This window comes from Bos taurus, chromosome 15 (genome assembly GCF_002263795.3).
Source record: "Bos taurus isolate L1 Dominette 01449 registration number 42190680 breed Hereford chromosome 15, ARS-UCD2.0, whole genome shotgun sequence".
NCBI classification, from domain to species: domain Eukaryota; kingdom Metazoa; phylum Chordata; class Mammalia; order Artiodactyla; family Bovidae; genus Bos; species Bos taurus.
In genome coordinates, this window is record NC_037342.1 from 42,234,705 (window position 1) to 42,254,862 (window position 20,158).

The following is a 20,158-nucleotide window of genomic DNA, read 5'->3' on the forward strand; positions in this document are numbered from 1 at the left end:
CAAAATTCTATTTAGTGAAAGCAACATGATTAAAAATGATTTTAATAAGTCTTACTTTAATATTTTATGAGACTAGAAAGTATGCTTTTAAGTTCAATTAATGTCAATACTTAGTCCTAATGGCTATTATTGCAAAACAAAAACCTCACAAAGATAAATACACCCAAATAGAAGAATTTTATCTTTCACTACACTTATTAAACCATAATTCTCACTGCTTAAATTCCATCTAATATCAGTTTTGCAAATGTGACGTTCCCCCAGAAAACCCTTCTTTGTCCATGAAGCCTTCATTCCTGATGTTTTTGTTATCAAGCAAGTGTTCAATGCCTGATGTGTATAGTAGCCAATAATATGTCACTGGTTTTGAGGGGGAAAAAAATCTTTATTGTGAGGTTAACCAGCAGAGAGACAGGAGACAAAGCTCTCAAATCTGTCTCCATGATCCAGGGTTGGTTTAAATAAAATTTAAGGGGTTAGGGGAATTTCAAACTTGGAAGCTGATTGGCTAGTCTTGAATCAGAACATATAAGCTAGTCATGCTACTGGAAGCCAGGTTTTCCTTATTGAATGACTTAGTTCTTTGCTTTGTTAAGGGTTCCAGTGGCAACCTTTTGATTCTTTGAGTTCTGTAGACTGAAGATTCTTGGTTGGGGGTCATCCTGGAGAGATGGTTTCCCATCTTGCACTGTTGTCTCTGTAAAATAAGTCAAGGTTTGATTAATGAACTTATTTGAAGGAAGCAGAACCAGTTTAAGCTGGTTGGGGAGGCAAAAACCAGTATAAGCTGGTTGATGTTTTAGAAGCCGTTTCATTTTCATCAGTTGTTTCTGGGGATATTTTTAACAATGGGATTTTTTAAACTCCAGAAACTCTTCATTTGGAAGAATGCAAAATGGGTTTTAAAAGTGTACTTCTTAATTTTGGAGGCTGTGGCTATGCCAGTCTCTATAGTTGGCAATGAGACACTTCATTTTGGCATTAAAATCACATAATAATAGAAACAGTTCCAAACATCAATTTTCAAAATGCTTTCCCCATAACATGATTATTTTAAAGCACAGTCATATTAACTCCCAAAACATCACCTTTACCTGAAGGGATACATTGTGTGTGTGTGTGTGTGTATATATATGTGTGTGCAGGGGGGAGTGGGTGTGGGGATGTGTGTGTGCTTCCGTGTGAGCTCACACACACAGACAGTCACAAGCAAGAGGCCAGCAAATTTGAAATAACTGGTTTTTTCCTTTTTTTCATTATTATTTATTTTTCGTTGCACAGGATCTTCATTTCTGTGCAAGGGCTTTCACTAGCTGCAGCGAGCAGGGGCTGCTCTTCCTTGCGGAGCACAGGCTCTAGGCACACCGGCTTCAGTATTAGCAGCAGGCAGGCTCTAGGATTCGAGGGCTTCAGCACAGAGGCTCATTAGCTGTGGCTCTCTGGCCCTAGAGCTCAGTAGTTGTGGTACAAAAGCTTTAGTTGCCCATGGCATGTGGAATCTTCTCAGACTAGGAATCGAGCCCATGTCCCCAGTGGATTCTTATTCACTGTACCACCAGGGAAGTCCAACTGCCCTCTTCTTAAAGAAACACATCTTTTAAAAAAAAAAAAAAGAAACACATCTTTTAATTCCACAACTTTTAAGTTCTTTCCCTTGGGATGATCAGTAAACCTTGACTAATATAAAAAATGTTCATAGTCTCATCCACATCCCATTATGCTATGCTAAGTCACTTCAGTCGTGTCCAACTCTGTGCAACCCCATAGACGGCAGCCCACCAGGCTCCCCCGTCCCTGGGATTCTCCAGGCAAGAACACTAGAGTGGGCTGCCATTTCCTTCTCCAATGCATGAAAGTGAAAAGTAAAAGTGAAGTCGCTCAGTCGTGTCCGACTCTTAGCGACCCCATGGATTGCAGCCTAACAGACTCCTCCGTCCATGGGATTTTCCAAGCAAAAGTACTGGAGTGGGGTGCCATTGCCTTCTCCCACATCCCATTATAAATTATTGTAAAGATTCTACTGTATTTAATTTTTTTCAAATTAACCATATTATCCACATCCTATATTTTGGCTCTTCTAACTTCAATTTCTGTATTGTTGCAATTTGTAAGTAAATGATGCCACTGATGAGTTTCATATGGAGTCCCTCCCTGCCCCCAATCCATAGTTTTGTATTCCAGTCTGGGCAGCCACTCCGTTGGTGGTTACTCTTATACATAAAAACTACAGCATATTATACTAGATATATCTTTCACATTATAAACACACTTTTTCTTTAGTAGAGCACAAAAAGTATTCCCTTCTTAATGCCTTCATTGAAAAGACTGAAGTGCAACATGTTAGCAACTGGCATCCAATCATATAGCCAACTTCCATGTGTTCTAAACCTTTCTCAAACACCTGATAATGTGTTTTTCTACAGAATGCCCTTTTATGTGTTGCCATCTTCTCTCTGCACCGCTTCAGTCACTGTAACCATGGCAAATAGAACAGTAGTTTTCTCCCAGTGATACTGACTGCCATTTTGTCTTTTACTATTGAATAAAAAAGATTTTATTAAATAAAAGAGATTTTACTCAACAGGGATTTCTAAACATATTTATTATATTTAATAACAGTTCATAAAAATATGCAACTAAGCATCACATGACTTGGAAAAAATTGTAGAGTTTTGTCTTCACACTCTGGGTGGATAGAATGCACATATCTAGCTGATCATGATGGCATATTTATATTATTATCAGCTAATACCTCAAGGTCCAATAAACCCTTAGGCTGGTTGTTAACTGTAGTGATGTAAATCCATGTTTTGAATTTTTTTAAACAAATTTAAACTTTTTTCCTGATAGACTTCCATGTCAGAGATATCATCATGACGAATCTCATACAAATAGTAGGAAATTGTTAGCCCTGCCATTTTTTCTGAGTTTGCTTTTGCTTGCACTATCCATATTACAGTGTCCCTTCCAGTACCTGCACAGATACTAAAACCCATGGATGCTCTAGTCCCTTATATAAAATGGCATATCTGCATATAACCTACGCACCATCCTCCAAATACTTGAAATCATCTCTAGATTACTTACAATACCAAATACTATATAAATACTATGTAAATCATTGCCAGGCACACTGCAAATTCAAGTTCTGCCTTTTGGAACTTTCTGGAAATTTTAAAAAGTATTTTCCATTCGCAGTTGGTTGAGTCTGCCAATGCAGAACCCACAGATACAGAAGGCCAACTGCATTTTCAGTCTTTGGATTTCTTTGCCGGAACCTTTTCAACCCACTTGTCCCTTTTGTGAGCATTAGTTAAATGATTGTTAGGTGATGTAATCTATCTAACCTGGGCTACACGATTCACTTGAAAGTAACTGAACCAGTGAGGGTTTCACTGTCCCCCTCTCCCCTCCTTTCCCTGGGGACCCTCTACTAGGATACATGACATGGACCTGTGGTGAAAGTGTTAAGGAAGCGTGCCTTATCAATCCATACAGAAAGTATTGGTGAAACTCGACTTTTTTATTTATTTGTACACTAAAGCAGAAATACCTTATTTTATTCTGCTTCACTTTATTGCACTTAGCAAATCTGCATTTTTAATAAGTTGAAGTTTTGTGGTGACCTTGTGTTGAGCAAGTCTACTAGAAGTACTTTTCCAACAGCATTTGCTCACTTCATGTCTCTGTCACATTTTGGAAAATCTCAAGATATTTCAATTTTTTTTCATCATTGTATTTGTTATGGTGATCTGTGATCAGTAATCTTTGATGTTACTGTTGTAATTTTTTGTTTTATATTTTTAATTAAGGTGTGTATATTATTTTTTAGACATAATGCTATTATACACTTAAGCAACTATATTATAACATATACTTTTTAATGGTTATTTTTATTTATTTATTTGACAGTGCCAGGTCTTAGCTGAAGCGTGCTGGACATTTTAGTTGTGGCATATGGGATCTAGTTCCCTGACCAGGGATCGAACCTGGGCCCTGGGCTGCACTGGGAATGTGGAGTCTTAGCCACTGGACCATCAGGGAAGTCCCAACTACAGCATAATGTAAACACAACTTTTATATGCACTGAGAAACCAAAAAATTCTTATGACTCACTTTACTGTGATCCTTGCCTTATTATGGTGATCTGGAACTGAAGCCATGATATCCATGGTACGTCTGTTTAAGTACAAGTTTAAATTTTTCTTTTATATCCCATTGGATCATCCATCCTAAACACTCCACTTTGAAGACCATTGATTTAATCCATCCCTCCTGTAGCCTCAGTTCAACATGAAAACCAAACTTGTCGCTGCCAACAAAATCACCTCCCCTGCCCCACCGTCTTCCCCCAGCAGCACCACCAGTGTCTCCTCCAGGCCTCAGCCGCCAAAAGACTTCTTGAGCCCTCTCCTCCAACCGGCACTTCCCTCCAATCATCCAGACCTGAACACTCTAGAGAGCACTGGACTCAGAGTTGTCGGTTACCTCCCAGAGTGCTCTGACTCCTGATACCATTGGCAGGTGCGGGCTATTTGAGCATTTTTGGAAGCCCAGAGGTGTTTGGGGTCTGTGCATCATCCCCCCGGCTCCTACTAACACCCCACTCTGGGTAACTGTTCTACAATGCACACACGCACATCTAAGATGGCATCAGTTCAGTTCAGTTCAGTCGCTCAGTCGTGTCCATAGCAGCCTCCAAATAACCAGTTTCTCTGTTTCCTTTTACTGTCTCCTGAGGGCTTCCCTGGTTGCTCAGTGGTGAAGAACCCACTTACTAATGTAGGAGACGCAGATTCGATCCCTGGGTTGGGAAGATCCCCTGGAGAAGGAAATGGCAACCCACTCCAGTATTCTTGCCTGGGAAATCCCAGGGACAGAGGAGCCTGGTGGACTACAGTCCATGGGGTCACAAAGAGTAGGACACGGCTCAGACAATGAACAACAACAACCACTCTTTCCTGCACTGCAGAAGCATATGTCTCCCCAAGGAGACAATAAGAGAGGGTTCTGCTTCTGAGAGTGCTTAGCAGAATCTCAGCAAATGTATCCAGTTTTTAAACCAAAGTGCCCCAGGGCCTTCTACTAATTGAATGGACTGAAATCATGGCATATGATCTAACAACGGGACAGAAATAGGTCCATCAGGAGCGACTGGTGGCTAGAGGAAGCGTGCCTGGGGCAGTGTTCCTGGCTCCAGAGTGGAAGGGCATTGTGGCCCCCACTGATACCGTGGCATAATTGAGGGTACAGCCTTCCCCGACCTGCCTTGCCACTCCAGCAGGAGGTTCAATTCCCTCCCCAGGAATTTTTTCTTTTGGTACCTAGCATGCAGCGGATCTCAGTTCCCCAACCAGGGAATGAACCTGGGGACATTGCAGTGAAAGCTTGGAATCCTAACCACTAGGCCACCAGGAACTCCCTCCTCCCCAGCAGTGTTTGACTTCTGATTGGCCAATCAGCTGTAAGCAAGCTAGAGTCGCATAGGACTCTACCCTTACAGTTGGCAGCCAGTTCCTTCTTCCTGAAATGAAATATAGAAAGGAAAGAGACAAACCTGAGCACTCTGAAAATTAGTGTGAGTGAGAGCTAGGTCTAGACCCAGTGCATGTGCACTCGGGGTGACTGGGGACCTTGGGCTTAGCGTCTCCCAGTCACTCCTCTCTGGACTGGAGTGAAGAGGGCCAGTGGCTGGGGACTCGAGGCTTGGGGCCCACAGCCAAGACTGCATGCCCGCAGAACACCTGCTCAGTAGTCAGGGGCTGTTGTTCCCCAGGACCCACCTGGGCACATGGTCCCTGTAATTAAATGGAAGCCTAGGAATTAGCAGTCCTCTTCCGCATCTAAGAATGGCCTGTTGTCTCTGCCTTCCCTCCAGGACTCTGCACAACACCATGCTGGGCTGTAGCTCCAGCTCATTCCCATGTCTGTGTGTTTTTCATACTCTCCAAACTCTACCATCAGCCTAACCATTGTACCATCTGGTGAGACTCTGCCCTTGGACTCCTATAGACAGGAATCACAGCCTCAAACATCTTGCACATTTAAGTCATTGTCTGAACGCCCCAAAGTATCTGCCCCAAACTCCCTTCACCTCATACTTTATAATTTGAAATTCAGGTATCAAAATCTAGCATGACTGTAGCCCTTCAGAATCATCTGGGAGGGAAGAGAAGAAAGTGAGCAGAGCAGAGCCTCAAATGAGGTTATGACCTCTGTCTCCTGAAAATGCAGACTTCCCTCACTGCTCCTACACCCACACCCACACACACCCACACACACACACACACACCCAGGCCCCTACACACACACACACCCAGGCCCTTACACACACACACGCACACACACACACACCACACCCAGGCCATCCTCTTTTCAACCCCTGAATGCCTGATTCAGAACTGCCCATCCAACCATTTAATGAATGATAAGATCAAAGGTCAAAGGTTGAAGCAGAAGCAAGAGCCTGGAGCTGTCCTGTCCCCCGGTACCTGCTTCCAGGCTCTTGGCCACCCTCAGTCCTTACAGTACGGTCAACACCCAATCCATCCTGAGCTCTGTGGATTCTACCAGGGAGGAATGGGAGCAGTTTACACTGTACAAGAGAGAAGCACAGACATTTTTCAAGATACTGAATTTTGATTATTTAAGAATGACCTCACTATGATCTCACTGAGGATAATGACACCTCTGGGTGAGAGAGGAGGACTCTGCATAAGATTTTGATTTGGGAATTCAAAAATCCAAAAATTGTGATGATTGCACAACATTGTGAATGTAATTGATGCCACTGAAATGTATGCAGCATTGTCCACGTTACAACGGGCAATTTTATGTTTTATATGTATTACTACAATAAAAAATTGTTTAAAAAACCTCCAAAATTGAATTTTTAAAAAACTGTTATTTCACAACTCCACTGTTTCTTTGAACCATTAAGTGTGAACAGGTCCAGGGCAAATGGCTGTTTACCAACCATTTTATCCCCAAACTTTCAGAGGTGCTGTGAGGGAACAAAGAAGGAAGAGTTGAGCTCCAGACTGGAAGGACTCAGGAAAGAAGGGAGGGTGGCTGCCAGAGGAGAGAGAATCCACACAGCTCAAGGAATGAGAACACAAAGGTCACCACGAGTCAGAAACTCCACCCAGAAATCCTCAGATGGCTTGGAGAGAACACTGGACAAGCCCAAAACAGTTCAGGGTGGGCAAAAGTCCCCGTGGCTCATGATTTGTCTAAAGGGTGAGTCTTTGGGAAAGAGAAACAAAGCAATTGGAAGTCACTCGTATCTATTACCTGTCAACTGTCCCCCAAAACTGACCCATCTGATTGTTCCCATCTACAATCATATTCCAGACAAACCCCACTTGAGCCAGATAAATTTTCAGTGACGTATGTCAACGTCCAGATCCTTTCTAAATGATCATTGCAAAAGCTTGTGGTTTACCAATAACTGAGTATTCTTAAATATATTAGTGGGAATTAGATTCAGCTGAGGGTAACCTAAAATAGCAATGAGATAAATAAGAGAAAAATTTCTTTCTCTTCCCTTCAGTAAATAGTCCAGAGTTGGGTTTTACAGACACTTCACAGATCCTCAGACTCCTGCAGTAGGAAGTCACTGGTGTCTATTACCTGCCGACTGTTCCCCAAAGCTGGCCCATCTGCATGGTTCCTATCTACAATCATATTCCAGACAAACCCCACTTGAGCCAGTCACCAGCTTACCTGACCTCATGTGTGAACTCATCCTTGTTGGAACTAGCAGTCACCTTTCTTTTGCTAGGGATTCCCATGTGGTGCTACTGGTAAAGAACCTGCCTGTCAATACAGAAGACATAAAAGACATGGGTTCAATCCCCGAGTCGGGAGGATCGCCTGGAGGAGAGCATGGTAACCCACTCCAATATTCCTGCCTGGAGAATCCCATGGACAGAGGAGCCTGGCAGGCTACAGTTAATAGGCTCCAACACAACTGAGGCAATTTAGCATGCAGGCAGCATGCATGTCCTCTGCTAAGAAAAGCTTACAACTAGATCTTCAGTCATCTCATCCATGTTTCATGAAGCAAGAGGGAGGAAGGACCATATGGTAGGTCTATTTTTAATTTTTTGAGGAACCTCCATACTATTTACAGCAGATATACCATTTTGCATTACCACCAACAGTGTATACACATTCTTGCCAACACTTGTCTTTTGTTTTCTTGATAATAACCATCCTAACAAATATGAAGTAATATCTCATTGTGATTTTTATTTGCATTTCCCAAACGATTAATGATGTTGAATATCTTTTCAATTACCTGTTGCCCATCTGTATGTCTTCTTCAAAGAAGTGTCTATTCAAGTCTTTAGCCCATTTTTAAATTGGGTAATTAGGGTGGTTTTTTTGCTATTGAGTTGTATTACTGTATGATCCAGCAACCCCACTTCTGCACAGTTATCCAAAAGTACTGAAATCAGGATCTCAAAGAGAGATTAGCACTCCATGTTCACTGCAGCACTGTTCACAATAGGCAGATGAGGATGCAACCTAAATGTCTATTGATGGATGAATAAACAAAGAAAATATGATATATCCATACAATAAAGATTATTCAGCCTTAGGAAACAAGGAAATCCTGTAACATGTGACAACATGGATGAACCTTAGGACACGATGCTAAGTGTAAGAAGCCAGTCATTGAAAGACAGTTACTGCACTGATTTCAGCTATATGATTGTTTTCCATTATAGATATTGTAAAATATTGAATACAGTGCTCTGTGCCATGCAGCACATCCCAAATGTCTTTTAATGAAGCCACCATATCACACTCCCACGTATCTCCTGTTGGCCACACTGAGCAGCTCTGTAACATCCAAATATAACTGCCATAGATTTTGTGATTACCTTGATTACACCAGGCCTAAAATCTCCCATCAAAGGAAACAGGGAAGAGTGTAGTACAGTGTAGAGATCACCACCCAGAACTTCTCCAAGTTGGAGTCAGAGCACCATGATATTTGCATAGTAGTGGCAACCACTCTGAGATGCAAGACCTCTGAGGTAAGAACAAACCTTTTGACAATTTCAGGGAAGTCAAAGGAGTTGTGTGTCTTTTGTTCTGTGAGGGCAGGATTCTGACTGACTTAAGAAGTCTTCACTACCCTTCCTCATGAAGTCCCAATGTGGTCAGTTACCATGCTGAATCTGGTGTCAATGCTCCCAGCATGCTAGTGTGGTGTCAGAAAAAGGTCTTTACACAGAACAATGAAATATAAGCCTGAGGTTAGGGATTTCCCTGGGGGCTCAGTGTTAAAGAATCCACCTGCCAGTATAGGGGACATGGTTTGATCCCTGGTCCAGGAAGATCTCACATGCCACAGAGCATCCAAGCCCGTGCGCCACAACTCCTGAGCCCGAGCTCTACAGCCCACGAGTCACAACTACTGAGCCTGCACATCTAAAGCCCATGCTCTGCAACAAGAGAAGCCACTGCAGGAGCCTCACTTGGCCACAACTAGAGAAAGCTCGTGCACAGCAACGAAGACCCAGCACAGTCACACACACACACACACACACAGCCCAAGATTAGGAGAATTATGTACTGTAGTTCACTTGTTCTTACTTGGGAACATGTTCTAAAAGTCCTTCAAGCAGTCATCCATGAAATACCTATGGAATATCTAGCAGGGCTCAGGCCCCATGCCCTTGAGCAACAACAGTCAGCAGAACAGTTCTTGCCTTCATGGAGGTTACAGCTATTTAGCAAGACAGGACATTAATCAAAGGACCACTTGAACACATAAATTCAACAGTGACAATGCTAGAAAGAGAAGTACAAGCACTGTATCAGAACACAACAAGAAAAACTGACCTCCTTCCAGGTTCCACACGTTGGAAACAGTATATGCAAAGGCCCTGGGAGAATTTAGGAGAACAATACCTGAGTCATATTCTCCCATTTTATTTCTGCCCCGTATTCTTGATTGGACATTCTGTAAAGATTACACAGTGACAGCTTGATTTCCTCATAAATTCCTTATTTCCATATAAATTCCTTATTTTACTAAAGAAAGTACCACATGACCTGGGTAAATAAAACCAGACTTAGTGCCCCAGGGTGCTGATGTTTTCAAATTAACTTTTCCAAATCCTGTCACTTTTCCAGCATTTATGAATAATTTATTTATAAATAAACCTGTTTTTAAATTCCTCATGCCCATCATCCCCAAACCCTGTGTTTTCTGGAAGTTTCCAATTCTCTCTCAAACATTCCTTCCATATGAGTATATTCTGGAAGTCAGTGGGGAATAATTTCCTCCCCATATTGCTTTGTAAGGATCTTTGTTCCTTCTGCCAAAGTTCTAGAGGAGCCAGACCCTGTGCAGGCCCTCCAAGGCCAGGTCCCACCCCACCCTACTCCTACTTCAGTGGGCTCTAGCTTTAATCATCATTCATGCTCCCTCAGGGTCTTAACTTGTGCTCAGTCCTTCTCCAGAGAGCAGTGGAATAAGATCCGGTGATATTAATGGTCCTGCCTCCTAATACCACCACCCTACCTCGCTGATTCAAATCAGATCTGTCTGATCTCTATCTATCCCAATGACTTAGGCCCAAATGCACCGTCAAATTCCATTCCTACCAGGGATCTCTGAAGTATGTCAATGAAGTCACAGTCTCTGACCTTACCTTTTGTGCTTTCTTCTCCTTTAGGTGTCCACCATTTAAATCCCATCCTCCATCACCAGAGTTGGCTGCTGAGAACTAGAGTTCCAGGGGGCCTCTCCAGAGCCATCAACAGAACAGTTTCTATATCGGTAGGGTCAGAAGCAAACAGATACTACATTCACATTAGGTGAATTGACTTAACAGATAATTTAATAAAGGAACTATTTAATAAGATGTAAGTAGGGTGCAGGGAACCATGGGGATCTGTATGATAAACAAGGGCTGGTACCATCAGGGTGTCACCTCCCTGGGCCTGAACAGGGAAGGTGAAAAAGCATTTGCACCGATCACACGGAAGGCCTCCAAGAAAGGCAGATTCCAGGTCATCTTACTTGTCTTATATTACCTGACCGTTATAGCCCCTCACTCAGGATAGTCAGGACAAGAGGAACAATGTGCACAGGCTGGACCCTTTCCAAGTGATTCCTAGATCCTTCTGAGAGCAGACTGCTCCTGACCCTCCCGGCAACTGCTCCAGACACATTCAGATGCATCTGAGCCTGGCAGTCCTGATTCCCAGGACCCCAAGCTATCCAGCCAGAACCATGGCTCAGTTACAGTATGATAAGGGACAGCTCTGTCCAATCAGTCACTCCACAGACTTTCTGAATACTCTTCTTTCAGTCCAACTGTCAGAAGCCAAAGTCACGTAGCCCAGTGTATAAAATGCTCTCCGTCCAGTGGGTGTGATTTCAGGGCGCTGCTTTGTCCTTTTTATACACCTTGGGATTGATAACTGTGGTGTGATAAAAAGGAAGAAGTGTGAATGTAAAAAAGGTGCTTACCAAGATCATATAGTAATATAGTAAATGTTTATGATAGAACATTCAGTTATAAAAGTACAGCACAGAGCATGATTTCAACTACGTAAAAAATGAAAGAAGTCAAATAAATAAAAACCCAAAGAATAGGAAAAAAGTGGCAGGAAAATTTTTTAACACAACTCTGGGTTCTGCAGAAAAAAACCTCTTGGCTTGGAAGCTCCCCCGCCACCCCCGATTCTCCAACACACTACTCACAGCCCCATTTCCATCCCAGACCTCTAGGTGCACTTTGGTCAGTAGAGAGAACACTAGGAGTTTTATTTTATCCAAGGTAAGGAAAAGCTATATGCAAAAACTAGAGAGTTTTGAGTTGCTTTGGAATAGGAAGGATGGGAAGAAGAAAAAATATGAACTGTGAAGAAAGAGCTTAAATAGAGAAGGGAATCCAAAACCTGGCTATGGGGCAGGACCAAGTCAAAGAGAGAAACAATGAAAAATTTCCTATGGGATGAAGAGGGGGACATATGCAATGTAAAGTTATTTCCTATTGTGTGCTGTGCTGTAATACCCCACCAGTACCCCTACATATTCAGGAAAAACCTCCTATAACAACAATCTCATAGTATGTGAAAGGGAAAGTCGCTCAGTCGTGTCCCACTTTTTGCCACCCCATGGACTATACAGTTCATGGAATTCCATGGAATTCTCCAGGCCAGAATACTGGAGTGGGTAGCCTTTCCCTTCTCCAGTGGATCTTCCCAACCCAGGGATCAAATCCAGGTCTCTCGCATTGCAGGCAGATTCTTTACCAGCTGAGCCACAAAGGAAGCCCTCTCATGGTATGTATAACTTGGAAAAATCAAAGAGAAGAAGTCTTCTTTAATATAGACCAATGTAGGCCCTCTTGCATTAGCCAAGATAAGTCAGACAATGGCAAACCTATTCAAAACAAACAAACAAAACTTAGTTCAACACATCAAAGTTATATTTCTTGCTTATATCACAAGCTGGTGCAGGTCAGGTAACTCTCCTGTATGGCTTTCCTCCAAACAGTGACTCAGAGCTCCATGCAGGTTCCATCCTGCACTTTCACCAGCTAGGAGCCTTTCACTACTTGATGTATGGGAGAAGGGAGGTGGTGTGTGGCCAACAGCACGATTGAAGCTGTGCCTAGAAGAAAACCTGTACCATTAAATCTATATATTGTGTGCATGCTTAGTCGCTCAGTCGTTTCCCACCCTTTGCAACCCTTTGGACTGTGGCCCACCAGGATCCTCTGACCATGGGATTTTCCAGGCAGGAATATTGGAGTGGGTTGCCATTCCCTTCTCCAGGACATCCTCCTGACCCAGGGATCCTATGTCTCCTGAATTGCAGGCAGATTCTTTACCCTCTGAGCAATCGGGGAAGCTACTAAATCTATATATTAAAATATAAATAGGGTTGAACACCAGTGATGTAAGTGTCCAACTTAAAAACTTTCAGAAAAAGAACAGCAAATTAACTCCCACCCCTAACAAATAGAAGGAAACAATAAAGAGCAGAAATCAATGAAATAGAAAAAAGACATGCAATAGAGAAAATCAACAGTCAAAAGTGTTTTCTTTGAATAGGTTAATACAATTAATAAATGCCTGGCAAGGCAGATATAGAGAGGGGAAAAAATGAGAGAGAGAGAGAATACAAATACCAAAATCAGGTATAAAAACAATGGAACATCACAACAGACCTTACATATTTTAAAAGGATAATGAGAGAGTATCATAAACAATTCAATGCCACTAAATTGGCATTTTATATGCACATATTTATGTCAATAAATTGAAAATTTTAGGTGAAACATTCAATCTTGTTGAAATACAATTTACCAAAATCGCCACAAGAAGAAATAGAAAATACCAATAGTTGTATATTTATCAAAGAAATTGAATCTGATGTTAAAACTCTTCCACAAAGGAAATTGAAAGCCCAAATGGAATCACAAAAATGTAAGGTATAAATAATACCCATCTAAACAGATGAATCCAAACTCATTTAGTAAGGCTTGCAAAAACTCGATACTTTGACATCAGAAAGACATTACAAGAAAGAAAAATTATTAGCCAACATCATTGGCTGAAAAATTTAAAGGAGCAATGGCAAGCCTATCGGTAAACAATAACTGTCTCCACCACAGTGTACTCTCCTGGTCACTGAGTATCCCTTTGGTTTCCTTCTTTCACAAATACAATACCTTCCATTGCTCTTCACGGAAAACAACCCAAAATCCAATCTGTCATTGTGCTTCATAGTCCTCTCTGCTGGGAACACACGTAACTGCTTGTAGACCGTGCACTAAAAGGGCACGTTGTCCATCCCATACCCATGTGTGTGGTGCTCTGTTGCTCAGTTGTATTTGACTCTTTGCAACCCCATGGACTGTAGCCCACTAGGCTCCTGTGTCCATGGAATTTCCCAGGCAAGAGTACCTTTGAGAGGGTTGCCATTTCCTACTCCAGGGGATCTTCCAGGTATCTTGCATCTCCTGCTTTGGCAGGTGGATTCTTTAACACTGAACTACCTGGGTTAGTTGACCCATACCCATGCCAACATACAAATATGCAGTGATGGAACAGGAATAGGATAACTTCAATTAACATTCCCCTTCAGAAAGGGGAGAATGAGAGACCCACAGTGGTCACTGTCCCACAGCTACGCTGGTGTGACTCTGCTGAATACACTGGTATTACATTGCTAAAGTACCAGCGGGCAGCCTTTAGAATTACTGCCTAGCCTGAGGCAGGATCTCTCCCCTACTGTTCTTTGCGATCCTTGGCACTACCCTGGGAGGGGCTTCCTCTTGGACCCATATTCTCTTTGTCCACATCTAAAGAGAGAACTGGGGAGAAAGCTCTCTTAGGGGCTGTGCAACTTCCTCCCAGAGGTTGTTTACGGCTTAACTGAAGAACTCAAACTTTTTACACACACCTGTGGTTTCTTTGACAATACAGCTTCCTCAAAAATTTGCTTAGTGTCTGACCTATTTGCACCCAGATGATTCTATTTGCCAATATTCACCCTCAGTGTTCCATTTGTAAGACATAGTTTTCATGTTTACTTTATTCTTTTGCCTTCTTGCCCCCACATACTCTCAATGTGAGAGTGATTTACTTAAACTAGCTGGTGAAGCTAGCTGGAACAAAGGAACCCACGTTTCATCAGATATTTTCCATGATTCACTTTCAACTGAGATATTTTCTTGGGCCTTTGTCATGCAAAAACTTTTAAATTCCCATCTCTTACTATACGGGAACCAAAAGCAGTCAGCTTTTCTAACTCTGCAGGCCTCAGTATACTGGACTTTGTCTATTGCATTTAATTTAATTAACAAAGCCACCAATCTTGTGCTTTTAAATTCAAATTGAGATGTAAATTTTTATACCACAATATTCACTCTTTTAAGAAGTACAATTTAGTGTGTTTTTGGTGTACCCACAAAGCCGTGCAGCCGTCACCCCGTCTCATTTCAGAATACTTTCATCACCCCCAAAAACAACCTTGTAATCGTTAGCAGTCGCTCCCCATTTCCCATTCCTCTATGCCCTAGATTCATCCATTTTCTGACTGTATTTTCTTATTCTAGATACTTCATATAAGCGGAATATGCGCTCTTTTGTGTCAGGTTTCTTCCACTTAGCATAATTTTTCAAGGTTAATTTACTTTGTAATATGAATCAATACTTCGTTTCTTTTTATGGCTGAATAATATTCTATTGTGAAGATATACTATATTTTGTTTATTCATTTGTTTATAAACATGTGGGTTGTTTCCACTTTGGGGCTGTTATGAATAATGCTGCCATGAGTATTTGTGTACAAGCTTTCGTGTGGATGTATGTTTTCACTTCTCTCTGATAGCTATCGAGGGGGGTATATCTTTTACTTTCAACCTATTTCTGTCTTTGAAGCTAACACATGTCTCTTGTAGATAGCATATAGTTGGGTCATAGGTGTTTGTTTGTTTGTCTGTTTGATTTTTATTTATTCCGCCAGTCTGGCCAATTCTATTCTGAGTTCATCTTTTTCTTGTAGTACCTTGGCAACTGCAGCCAGAAGCAGCCAGCATACACTACTAATGTTCTGCTTTTCAATCTCTTCTCCTAGAAACGTCCTATTAATAAACATGGGTTATGCCCCCCAAGTTAGATCAATTAATAATGTTTCAGCACTACAGTGCTAAGGTATTTCTAGTCTTCAACAATAGTTTTCTGCTCAGTATACCACTAGACTGTTAAGCTGTTAGAGCCATGCCCTACTTAGAGGTACCAATATCCGTATAAGTATGAAATTTATATTAGAGTACAATAAGCTATACTGCAATAATAAATAAACCCAAAACTCTAAATGGTCAAATCTGACAAAGATTTGTTTCTCACTTATGTCACTGTCCAATGCAGGTCAGGCAACTCTTCTACATTGCCCTCCCCATGCAGTAACAAGTTCCTTACAAATGGCAATTTAGCCATCTCAGAGTTCTTCAGTTTTAGAACCATAGACAGAAAAGAGAGAGTGACCCAGACTGCAGGGAGGTTATGGCCTGGCTTGAAAATGGTGTATATCACTCCTCCACATATCGAATGAGCCAGACTTAGTTACATGTCTCCAACTGAAAGTTGTTGAATCACGAAAAGACGCCGGGATTCTTGGCCCCCCGAGGAGAAGAATTCAATCCGGGGCCAGAGACAAGGCTTGATTGCTCAGAGCTTTTGTGTAATAAAGTTTTATTAAAGTATAAAGGAGATAGAGAAAGCTTTGACATAGGCATCAGAAGGGGGCAGAAAGAGTACCCCCGCTGCTAGTCTTCAGCTGGATGTTACATAGTCACTAGCAGTCTGTTAATGAAAGAAAGGAATATCTTAAAACTCAGAATGGCACCAGGCCCCTCACCCATAAGATGCATTTTTGGATAATCTTGGCACCAAATGGTTCATCCTGGGCCAAAAAAGGTTTAACTTGAATCTTGAAGAAGGGTAGATCGCCATACAAATAGTTTCGTTTACATAGATTAGAGGAACAATACCTGAGTATAACATACTGGTTTGTCAAGTAGGTTCTGAGCCAAGAGGCGGAACCGACTTGAAGACAGAGTTTGGGGTAAATGCATAGTACGTTAGCATAGCTTAAGACAAACATTCCCATAAGAAAAAGGCATTGGTTACCTCTGCTGCTGCTACTGCTGCTAAGTCGCTTCAGTTGTGTCCGACTCTGTGCGACCCCATAGACCGCAGCCCACCAGGCTTCCCCGTCCCTGGGATTCTCCAGGCAAGAACACTGGAGTGGGTTGCCATTTCCTTCTGCAGTGCGTGAAAGTGAAAAGTGAAAGTGAAGTCGCTCAGTCATGTCCGACTCTTTGGGACCCCATGGACTGCAGCCTGCCTACCAGGCTCCTCCATCCACGGGATTTTCCAGGCAAGAGTACTGGAGTGGGTTGCCATTGCCTAGGTTTGAGAATAGTTAACTTCAGGTGAAACCAGGTGTCATTATGGCAACACAGTATTTTAAGAGAAACCTCCTTTTAAATTTGTATAGAGAAGGAAAAAATATCGCTAGTTTGTTTCCTTCTGCGGATTAAGGGAGATAAAAATGTCTGACACTTGCAGGCTATTTCCTCCGTTTGGATACCCCTTGCCTTCCTGTCTGTTACCCTCTCACAAGTCTACTGCAGTACAGATGGAAACCTTACGGGAGTACATTGATATTTGATGATCCCTAGCAGTCTGTACCCTTCCTACCTCTATTCTCTAAATAAATTAAAGTTTCACCTCTAAAGTGGCACAGGGATAGTTAGAATTCACTGTTTTATGAATACAAGCTATCCAGAGCAGGAAGAGCCCTCATCATGGCTAAGGGCTGTGGGCTCTGGAGCCAGGCTGTCTGAGTTCAAATCTTGGATCTACTTAATAATAATTCTATTGCCTATGGCTCCATACTTCACTCCTGTAAGTTTCAGTTGCTCACCTTAAAGTGGGGTTTAAGTGGTATCTAGCTAGCTCCTAGGTTTTTTGTCAAGTGAAATGAGACAATCCATGTATTTAAAAACAGGGCAGTGTCTAGCACATAGAAGTATATCATGAAAGTGAAAGTGAATTCGCTCAGTCGTGTCTGACTCTTTGCGACCCCATGGACTGTAGCCCACCAAGCTCCTCCATCCATGAGATTTTCCAGGCAAGAATACTAGAGTGGGTTGCCATTTCATTCTCCATGGGATCCTCCCAACGTAGGGATTGAACCCAGGTATCCTGCATTGCAGGCAGACTCTTTTTACCATCTGAGCCACCAGGCAATCTCTGGTGATATGATATGATATGATAACATCTATGTCATAGGTATTGCTGCTGCTGCTGCTGCTAAGTCACTTCAGTCGTGTCCGACTCTGTGCGACCCCATAGATGGCAGCCCACCAGGCTCCCCCGTCCCTGGGATTCTCCAGGCAAGAACACTGGAGTGGGTTGCCATTGCCTTCTCATAAGTATTAGCTCTTATTAAATAAGTTAAAGAGTTAGAAAATAATGGGAAAGGAAATAAAACCATAGAATGAATATTATTGCCATTAATGATATTTTCTTCTGCATGCCTGATTGGAAATGTGTTTGTCTGGGGCGTCCCATGTAGCAGCAGGAAAGTGAAAGCCCAGACAGATAAGCCACTAATGGGCCTATTTATGTGAGAGGAATGGGCATTAGCTCTCACAAGTGCAAGGTCCAAGTGTGAGAATGGTCCCCCAAGGAGAGGCTTAATTGGAGTGCAATTTAAATCTTGATCACATGCCTACCCCCAGGAGAGTGGAGCTGCCTGAATGGTGTCAGGAAGCCTGGACCCTACCTTGACTGCCTCTGATATTCCAAGCCACATGGCCCCGCAGAGCCCAGGAGGAAGGACTCTGAGGGAAACCAGCACTACTGAGGGACTATGGGCTCTTCCTGCTGCTACAGCTAAGAGGTGATGTTGCAAGGAGTCAGTATTTGAATTCAGCATTTTCACCTGAGAGAACAGTGGTCAAAAGCATAGGTTCTGCAGTCAGACTGAGTTCAAACCCTAACTCTGAGTCTCAATTAATTGTGAATCTAAACCAGTCACTACCTCCTCCGAACCTGACAGTCATTGTCCATGAGCTGAAATTTGTATTTTTATTGTGTTGGCTGCCATCTATTTGCCTCTGCATATCCACTCTCCACTCTTCTCTACACTGAAGAGTAGAGGAGTGCAGGGAGGCTGGAGTCCCGGGAGGCTGGCCTCTAAGAATCATGTCAAGGGACTCCATTGCTCTCTGGCTTCTGATTGTGTCCAAGAAATGGGCAGGTGAGAGGAGAGTGGAAACTTGGTATTTATTTCCCTAGATCCCACACTGCTGGGTTTCTGAAAGTTGGTTGTGACCCTCTCCCCCAAACCACAGCTACTTTTCAGCCAGCTTTCTCCTTTAAGCTTTCTCCACAGGTTTCAAAAACCACTACTTCCTCCTTCCTCTTCAAGCTTGGCACGGAACAGCTCCCTGCTATCACGGCCCCAAGACACTCTAGCATATCTGGCTGCTTTCCCTAAGCTCTTCCCTCTTAATCCCCTTAATAATGTGCTTCAGTGATCCACTTTTGAGTGCCAGGACCTTTTGACTGATAGAACTATGTGCTTGCAGCAGACACCCTTTGGGTGACTAACTGGTTCACATGGATTCCCTTTCTCTGAGAACACCCCTTATACAAGGGTGAGGGGCCCCAGTGGCTGTGCCTGTAACATACGTCCCTTCAACCTGATTGGCCCGAGGATACATATCTGGCCCAATCAGATTCTCCATCAAAGAAAAGTGGTATTTGGAACAAAGAGATAGCAGGAACTAGGAGCCAACAGGATTGCCCAGATTTATCTCCAAATCCACCTTCTAAGGAGAAGGCAATGGCACCCCACTCCAGTAGTCTTGCCCAGAAAATCCCATGGACAGAGGAGCCTGGTAGGCTGCAGTCCATGGGGTCGCTGAAGGTCGGACACGACTGAGTGACTTCACTTTCACTTTTCGCTTTCATGCATTGGAGAAGGAAATGGCAACCCACTCCAGTGTTCTTGCCTGGAGAATCCCAGGGACGGGGAAGCCTGGTGGGCTGCCGTCTATGGGGTCGCACACAGTCAGACACGACTGAAGTGACTTAGCAGCAAGGAGCCTACAAAAGTAGGCAAGAGTGGGTTTCTACTCTCTTAATTTTGATTGTTCAATTCTGCCTCCTATCCCATGTGGTACCCTATCATCCTTTCAATACATTTCTTCTTTACTTTGCTAGCCAGAATTAGTTTCTGCTGCTTACAGTCTGTGCTGTGCTGTGTGCTTAGTCGCCCAGTCTTGTCCAACTCTCTGCAACCCTTTGGGTTGTAGCCCACCAGGTTCCTCTGTCGATGGAACTTTTCAGGCGAGAGTACTGGGGTGGGTTGCCATTTCTTCTTCCAGGGGATCTTCCTGACCTAGGGGTTGAACCAGCATCTCCTGTGTCTCCTGCATGGCAGGCGGATTGTCTACCAGCTGAGCCATTGGGGAAGCCAGAACCTCAATAAACACAGTACCTCATAGGACTTTTATGAGATAATATATGTAGGAAGTTTAGCACAGTGCTTGTGTATGGTAAGCTTTCAACAATTTATACCATTTATTATCTACAAAAG

The 20,158-nt window shown here is 42.8% G+C and overlaps 1 long non-coding RNA gene across 2 annotated transcripts; it reads right to left on the minus strand.

Annotated features, from left to right (window-relative positions):
• Positions 1-364: 364 nt before the first annotated feature.
• LOC101906823 (uncharacterized) lies at positions 365-13,053 on the minus strand. Of its 2 annotated transcripts, none has more exons than XR_003029466.2 (3): positions 10,674-13,053; positions 9,859-9,902; positions 365-697 (listed from the first exon to the last, which is right to left on the minus strand). It is a non-coding gene; the product is annotated as an uncharacterized lncRNA (long non-coding RNA). The 2 variants fall into 2 exon arrangements; XR_009490665.1 differs by having other exon boundaries at positions 9,859-9,979.
• Positions 13,054-20,158: the final 7,105 nt, after the last annotated feature.